Here is an 8,756-nt window from a genome sequence, read left to right on the forward strand (position 1 = left end):
GATGGCTCAGTGGAATAAGCGCTTCCTTGGCAAGCGCAAGGGCCTGAGTTCAATCCCTGGTTCCGCCAAAAAATAAAAAATAAAAAAATAAAAAAATAAAATAAATAAAAAATAAAAACAAGTGAGCATAAACTGAAAAGGAGCTCTCTTGGCCACTGTCACTGAAGTGTACTTCAAATTTTTCTTATAGATTTTTGCAACTAATTTCCCTAACTTGATTATAATTAAAGTTCTGCATATATCAATTCCTATTTTTAAATCATCACTGTAATTTGGGAAGTTCTGGTGGCTGCATCAGTCCTCTGCCTGTGGAGACTGACCATCTACAAGCAGCTTCTTGGAACCTCAAATTCAGTTCCTTCCTACGTAACTGCATGAGGAAACAGATCACACAGCCAGCCTTTCACTGAAGTTACTGAACACTCAGCAGGTGCTCATGTTTTAAGATCTTGAAGTTAACAGAAAGGAAATCTTTGTAAAACTCTTGCAACCCAATTGATGAGCACAGGTGAAGAACACAGGATTGTTAAATTTGTGCTATGTTTCAATAGCTTCATAAACTGGTCACTTGTGGTCTTTGCATGTGTATCCTGAGGGATTTTAGCAGCGGAACTCATAACTCTTTGTCTTATTTTGAGAGAGGGTCTCACTTTGTGTCCCAGGCTGGCTTCAAACTTGCATCGATCCTCCAATCTCAGCTTCCTGAGTGCTGGAGTACAAGTGTGTACCACCATGCCTGGCCATAGTTCCAGTTTTTGAAGGGAAGAACATCAAAAAATTAGGACATGGTTTTTAAGCTACCACACTATGTATTTACTGAACATCTCTCCTAATGTTCTCCATTTTATTATCATAAAAAATATTTTTGCAATGCTGGGGATGGAACCCAGCATCTTTAACTTTTCGGATAGTCTCGGTATATAGTTTGAGCTGGCCATGAACTTGGGGTGATCCTCTTGCCTCTGCCTCTGGAGTGTAGGGATTATAGGTGTGCATCACCAATTCTGGTCACCTTGTAGCTGCTCTTCACCTGAGCACACGCATCCCTCCCACTGCCCTCTCTTCTGCCCCATCTTGCCACCTCTATTTTTTTTTTTTGTAGCTCTGCCTCTGTAACCTGTCTGTCACTAAAAATCTAAGACTTTATTCATACTTCTTAGAACCACAAAGATAATTTAATACTGTTAAAATGAACCAGAGCCTTTTGGCCAGAACCGCCTTCTTCCAGTAATTGCCAAAATGACTAACACAAAGGGCAAGAGGAGGGGAACTTGGTATATGTTTTCCAGGCCTTTTAAAAAACACAGGGTTGTTCCTTTGGCTACATACATGCGAATCTACAAAAAGGACGATATTGTAGACATCAAGGGAATGGGTACTGTGCAAAAAGGAATGCCTCACACGTTACCAGGGCAAAACGGGACGAGTCTACAACGTTACCCAGTATGCTGTTGGCATTGTTGTAAACAAGCAAGTTAAGGGCAAGATACTTGCCAAGAGGATTAATGTGTGTATCGAGCATATTAAACACTCAAAAAGTCATGATAGCTTCCTGAAACGTGTCAAAGAAAATGATCAGAAAAAGAAGGAAGCCAAAGAGAAAGGTACCTGGGTTCAGCTGAAACGCCAGCTTGCCCCTCCCAGAGAAGTGCACTTTGTGAGGACCAATGGAAAGGAACCGAGTTGTTGGAACCCATTCCCTATGAATTCATGGCATAAACTGGGGACATTGCTTTGCCATTCAGTACCTAATTGGCAGCTTAAGTGTTCTAGGTCCTATGTAAAAATAAAATCATCCTGTGTTGTAAGGGTGGTTTTCTTAGTTGAACAGGAATATGGTACCTTCTTACCTCAGAAATATTTGCAGCAGATTTTCACTAGACAGAGTAATTGTCTAGCCTTTATTCTTTAGTATTTTCTTGCTGAAAGATATTGCTGAGGTATTGTGCAGGTGTATACCCAAAAATTCAAATATTTATAAAGTATTTATATTGGCTTGAAGGTCCTGTAAATCATCATGGGGAAAAGATGTATCAAAATAAATGGAAGTCATTTCAGAAACAAACTTAAGTCCATTTCAGTTAAATAAATTGTTTAAAGCACACACACACACACAAAATGAACCACAGCATCTCAATGTCATGCTTGAAGATGATTTAGCAGGTGTCACTGTCACATCTGTGGCCCTTGGGAAACATTCAGATGAACGTGTTCTAATGGCATGAAGGGTAGTCACCTCTGGTGCACCTGTCTGCTGACACCACCCAGGATCCCCACAAAGGCAGCCTCTGGAGAAGGGGTGAGCTGGCCCTGTCCTAGTCACCTCCCCAGGCTCTGCTGCAAACCCCACTGCTCTAAGGACCCAGGCCCCAAGGTGAGTGTGGTCTGGCTGTGTGTCCTTGGAGACCTAATCACCAACCAAGGCACTGATGCCATCCTGCATGTGCAGTGAGGCTCCAAGCCCCAGAGATCGGGCCCAGTTACCTCACAAACCCCACCAGAAGGAGACCCTCTGGTCTACAACTTTCCAGCTGTCACAGCATTGTCCTTCCATTGGCCACCACTGGGTGAGCATGGCCCAAACAATGACAGCCCAAGACAGGCAAAGGCCAGATGGGCCCTAAGCAGTGGACAGGTTTTCCAGCAGCATGGACAGCAGGGTATCCAGGACATTGTCTCCTACTATGTTAAAGCAGAGTTGGAAAAGTGCAGCAGCAGCCCTGTGGATTGTGCTGAGTGGGGGGATCACCTGCACTTACCTCAATTCTTCTCCTTAGAGGCTGGGGAGATAACTTAGTGGAATAAGTGCTTGCCTGGCAAGCACAAGGTCCTGAGTTCGATCCCTGGTACCACAAAATAATAATATAATAAATTTTAAAAAATTATTCTGCTTAACTGTTGGCAGCAACCACAACTTTATTTTAAAAAAAAATTTAAAAAAGGCCATGCTGGGTCTGGTGGCACATGCCTGTAATCCCAGCACTCCAAGGCTGAGGCAGGAGGATCCATGAAAATTTAAAGCCAGCAAGGGTTTGCATTCAAACAACAGTTTGGGACAGTGAGACTGTCCCAAAACAACTCACACTTTCTGCAAGCTACAGGGGTCAAACTCTGCAGCAAGACCAAACAAAGTAGCACACACCAGTAATCCCAGAACTTGGGAGGCTGAGGCAAGAGAATCATTGCCAGTTTGAGGCCAGCCTGGGCTACAATGTGAGCTCAAGGCCAGCCTAAAGTGCAGAGCAAGACCCTGTGTCAAAAAGACAAAATCAAAACAACAACAAAAACCATGCCAGAGTTGGGGAGACAGCTCATTAGTGTAAGTGCCTGCTTAGCAAGTGCAAGAACCTGCATTAAGTCCCTTGTAGCAGCTCTGAAACCACATGTGGGTGCATGCCCATAATCCCAGCATTTGGGACATAGATAAGTAATTAAAAAAGAAAGAAAGAAAGAAAGAAAGAAAGAAAGAAAGAAAGAAAGAAAGAACCAATGCCAACAGGCAACCTTTGCAGCTCCCCCTGGGAGCAGATTCTGTATGTCAAAATATGGTAATTGGAAAAAAATTCCAATTTAAAAATAGCTGGATAATTCAGGAAGAGGGAATCATTTCCAGGATGATGAAATATTTCTGAAGTAAAATACTATGAAGTGCAGGTACAATAAGGGATGGGGAGGAGGTTCTTTCTGAATACGAACCATCTAAGAATACAGCAGTTCAATCAATAGAACTTTGAACCCTACCACTATGCGAAATCCTTTCCAGACCTGCCTTGGTTCTGATTTTATTTTTAAAAATAAACATTTGTGCAAAAACCAATCCACAATGAAGAAAAACTCCAATTTAAGTCCTGGGTCAGCAGCAGTGTGCTCTTTGGGGCCCTTTGAAAGCTGGCGGGGCAGGGGTCTGGAGAACTAATGTGGACTGTCTGCCCTTTGCCTAACGGCTGCATTACAATATTACCTGCTGTGACTGCTGAGTTCCGGGGTGCCCCTGTTTTGCTCTTACGGCAATAAAGGCCTCTGCCTCCCGCATGTCACCCGGGCCCTGTGAGCCTGCAGTCCAGAAGCCGGAGATCAGGCCCCTGCGGGGGCGTGACTTCTGCCTCGTTTTTCCTTCTTCCACTGCCTTTGAAGTACTGGCCTTCACCGCAGGGACTTTGCATTGCACTACATCCCAGCCCCTTTCAAATGTGTTCTATTTTAGGACAAGATCTAGTGAAGTCTCCCTGTTAGGCTTGAACTTGTGGTTCTCCGGCGTCCGCCTCGGGATGGTGAGGCAGCAAGGCCGTCGGGCCAGGCCAGGCTGTCCCTCCGTGTGGCTTCGCCACTGCTGGGGCCAAGAGTTCCACCGCGCCGGCTCTCCGGCAACGCCCCTCGCAGCTTCGCCGAACCTCCGGGCCACCAGCCGCAAAGCAAGCTCGTTGCGCCTCGCCTCGGAAGTAGCGCCCGGTCGGAACTGTGGCCTCCTTCCCGCGCTTTCACTCCGCACACCAGACCAATCACGGTGCCGCGCCTTCCGCACGGACCAATAAGAGTGCACCACTGTCAGTGGTGGGCGGGTTACCGGCGACCGTTACCCGGGGTGCACCGCGGCTGCTCGGCACTGCGTCGTAGGTATAGAGGCTGGGGTGGCTGCTGAGCGCTTGCTCGTGGAGGTAGGGACTGCGGCCCAGGTGAGAGGTGCCACGGCGTGGATGCGGGGCGGCGGGCGGGGGCCAGGGTGGTGATCTCCACGGCTCAGGAGCCGGCAGTGGCGAGGCGGCGGGGCCGTCGCGGGTGGCGAGGCGGCTCAGGTGGTGGGGGTGGCGAGGTTGTGAGGTCCGGGCAGGTCTGTTCCTCTGTGCAGCTCCGCACCACACTTCTGGCACCCAGAACTCACTAAGATACCCCAGGAGCCAGCAGAACTGGCCTAGAGGACACGTTATTACTGGGGAGGAGGGGGTTAGGAACTTGCTTGACCCATCCTGGAAAGGCCGTATCTAGGTGGAAGCCACGGACACCTGATGCGCAGGCGCGCTGCGCAGGTAGCGTCGTGAGGCACAGGAAGCGGTGGAACCCTACCCCCATCTGACTGCAGCCAGGACCTGCAGTTTGGGAGGGCTGAAGGCCATGGGGTGCGTGTGCACTTGCCCAAGTGCTTAGGAACAGTGAGACTGTTGCTCAAAATAAAAATTTAAAAGGGCTAGGGATGTAGGGCAGTGCAGAGGTCCTGGGTTCAGTCCATGCACACACACCCACACACACACACACCTCTACCTACTTACACAGGAAATCCACAAACAGATAGGATTGGGATAAGCACAGAGTGAAGGTAAACACAGCCGAGACTGATGTAGGGTCATCTAAGACTCAGATTTTAGTTGAGGGTCAGGGAGATGGCTCAGTGGAATAAGCGCTTCCCTGGCAAGTGCAAGGGCCTGAGTTCAGTCCCTGGTTCCACCAAAAAAAAAAAAAAAAAAAAAAGCAGATTTTAGTTGATCTGAAATCAAATAACGTTCTGGTGATAAATTTTAAGCAGTAGGGTGAATGGATAAGGTTTAAATTTGGGGACGAGAGGTCTTTCCAGATCCTGTGGAAATAAGATTGAAATTGATGAGGCAGGATAGGGAGGTGAAGAGGATGTCAAGAGAGTCCTGAGTTCTGTGGCTCATTTTTAAAATAAAGGATTTATAGGGGCCGGGGAGATGATTCGGTGGAATAAGCGCTTCTCAGGCAAGCGCAAGAGCCTGAGTTCAATCCCAGGTTCCGCCCTTAAAAAAAAAAAAAAAAGGTGGGGAGATAGCTCGGTAGAATAAGCGCTTCACTGGCAAGCACAAGGGCCTGAGTTCAATCCCCAGTTCTACAAACAAAAAATAAAATAAAGGATTTTAGGCTGAGTTTGGTGGTGCACACCTGTGATCCCAGCACGTGGCAGGCTGCGGCAGGAAGATTGCTGCAAGTTGTAGGCCAGCCTGGAACCTGTCTTCAAAAAGACAAAAATTAAGTAAATAAAAGGATTTAGTTGTAGTAAGTAATAAGAGTTTTTGTAGGAACTAGACTTTTATCCAGATATATTATTTGCAAGTATACTTGTTATATTAAGATTTTCAAAGCAGAATTGAATGCAGAATCATAAATGAGAATAGCTTTAGACAGTAGATTTGCAGAATGTAAAATAGTGCTGCTTTTCTCACCAGTCTTTAAAAATTGTTTTAAATTTGAAATGTTGAGTTTACTATTTATAAATATTTAATTTTGATATGGCAAGTTTACTCTTGAGATCTCAATACTTTTGATGAGTAGGATGAGTTGTTGAATCTAAAATGTAAGAACCAGGTGTAGTACCGCACATGTGGTCCCAGCACAGGAGGAGCCCTGTGATCTCAAGCCCAGCATGAACTACATAATGAGACCCTGTCTGAAAAAAATCAAATATGAGAAACTACCTAATCTCATCAGAGTTACTTTGATCAACTAGCACTCTTTTAATCATAGTTTATATTTAAAACATTTATTTTGAAAAATATTTATTTGTAGAGTATGGTTTTTGTTGGCTTAAATTCCTTAAGCCAGAAGTTATTCTTTTTTTTTTTTTTTTTTTTTTTTTTTGGGAACCGGGGGTTGAACTCAGGCCCTTGCGCTTGCCGAGAAGCGCTTATTCCACTGAGCCATCTCCCTGTCCCCCAGTTATTCACATCTTTATGTCTAGTTTGGAGATAGTATTTAGTAGTTCAGAAATCTTTGAAATATGTATATGTTCATTTGCATGAAGAAATGAGTCTGTGAATTTTCCTTCTTTTTTTTTTTTTTTTTTTTTGGCGGAACTGGGGATTGAACTCAGGCCTTTGCACTTGCCAGGCAAGCGCTTATTCTACTGAGCTATCTCCCTAGCCCCTCTTCCCTCTTCCTATCCCTATTTTACTTTTCAGGGAAGCTTCAGGGTACTGCCAGATGTATGTCTCACAGTATTGACTGAGCTCCACCTCCTATCAGATCACCAATGGTATTAGATTCTCATAGGAATGAAAACCCAACCATGAATTGTACATGTGAGCAATGTAGATTGTGTATTTCTTTGAATCATCTTGGACACCCTACCACTACATCACCCTCACTTTCCATCCATGGAAAAATCATCTTTCATGAAACCAGCTCTTGGTGTCAAAAATTGTTGGGGACCACTACTTTATTGTGCAGACTTGGACCTTTAGTACAATGTCAAGTACAAATAGAATAAACGTCTGGTTTTTGACAAAATAACTCAGTGTTTCATCATCAAGTAGAATATTAGCTTTAGGGCTTTTCTTTTTTTGTTCTTGTACATAGCCTTGAATGGAGGGAATTCCCTGTGGCTTTCTGGTTTGCCAAGGAATTTTTGTCAGGAATGGATTTTGTATTTTTAAAATACTGGCTTTTTTCCCTGCATTTAAAATGATGATGTGATTTTTTTTGTGTTTTAAAGACAGTCTCACCACACAATTCAGGATGGCCTTTAGCTCACTTTGTAGCTCAGGGTGGTCTCAAAATCACAACAAACCTCCTGCCTCAGCCTTCCAAGTGCTGGGTTACAGGCCTCTGCCACCGCACCAAGCTCATTAATTTCTTTTCTCCTCTGTTTTATTGTAGTGAATAGCATTGATTCATTTACTAAAGTTCAACCATAGTTGCATTCCTGGGATAAGTAACACTTGATCAGAATGGATTATACTTTTTATTTCATTTTATTTTGCTTTGCAAAAAAAATTAATGCATGTGTTAATTGTACTAAGTACCTACATATGACTATAAAGAAAGTATTGGATTTTTAAAAGCTCCTTTAGGCAGGGGAGATGGCTCAGTGGAATAAGTGCTTCCCTAGCAAGCGCAAGGGTCTGAGTTCAATCCCCGGTTCCGCCAAAAAAAAAGTTACAAAAACTCCTTTAGAATGTCCTCAGGTAATTTCATATTAAAATTATGATGACCTCATATAACATGTTAGGATGTTTTCTCTTTGAATTCTGGCTGTTTTTCTACTTTAGTTGATGGATGAAATTTAGCAGTGAAACCATCTATGCCTCACGTCTTATTTTTGGAGGGGAAGTCCTTAATTTTCAACTTGATTTCCTTAAGGGATATGGGAGTGTCAAATTGTTTATTTCTTGTATGTTGGGAGGAGGTTGTGGTTTTCAAGTAAGTATGCTCATCTGTATTGTAATATTAGATATATTGTGTTTTACACCCCTTTTTTCTTTTTTCTTTTTTTCTTTTTGTATTTTAGGGAAGGGTCTACAGGGTGTTCAGGGTCTCACTACTAGATTGGACTTGTAGTGATCCACCTGTTTACAGCCTCCCAAGAGCTGGGATTACAGGTGCATGCCACCATGCCCAGTCTCAATTGCCATCTCAGCGTGCCCCAGGGGACAGGGCCAGCAGGACCCTGTTTTTTTTAAATGTCTGTTCGTAGGTTTTTTAGTGATATCTGTTATTTAGGATGTTGATAATTTGGGTTCTCTTTTTTTTTAGAAAAGTTTATTTATTTTGAGAAATAAATATGAGATAGTTTCACAAGTGATTAAGAGGACAGTTTTGATAATCAATACATTGTACATTGTTATCTTCTTAGTGGTTATCCATAGTACAAGAAGCAGACAGGATATCCTGTCCAAACACTATTAGTACACCTCTTTCTTATCATTGAACTAAGTGAAAGTAGCTGTATATTTATCCTAACTATTTTGTAAATATAAATACAAAATGATCTTTCCTTTGTATCCTGTTTTTTAAATCCTGTCAGAGGT

The 8,756-nt window shown here is 43.6% G+C and overlaps 1 protein-coding gene across 1 annotated transcript in view; it reads left to right on the plus strand.

Annotated features, from left to right (window-relative positions):
- The first annotated feature begins 4,604 nt into the window (after positions 1 to 4,604).
- Rbm44 (RNA binding motif protein 44) overlaps positions 4,605 to 8,756 on the plus strand; it is a 57,555-nt gene continuing 53,403 nt past the window's right edge. Inside the window, exon 1 of the mRNA XM_023722068.1 lies at positions 4,605 to 4,673. The gene's annotated coding sequence lies outside the window, so the exon portion shown is untranslated. The remainder of the gene's footprint in view (positions 4,674 to 8,756) is intronic.

Source organism: Octodon degus, unplaced genomic scaffold (assembly GCF_000260255.1).
Source record: "Octodon degus isolate 3935 unplaced genomic scaffold, OctDeg1.0 scaffold00089, whole genome shotgun sequence".
Classification (NCBI taxonomy): domain Eukaryota; kingdom Metazoa; phylum Chordata; class Mammalia; order Rodentia; family Octodontidae; genus Octodon; species Octodon degus.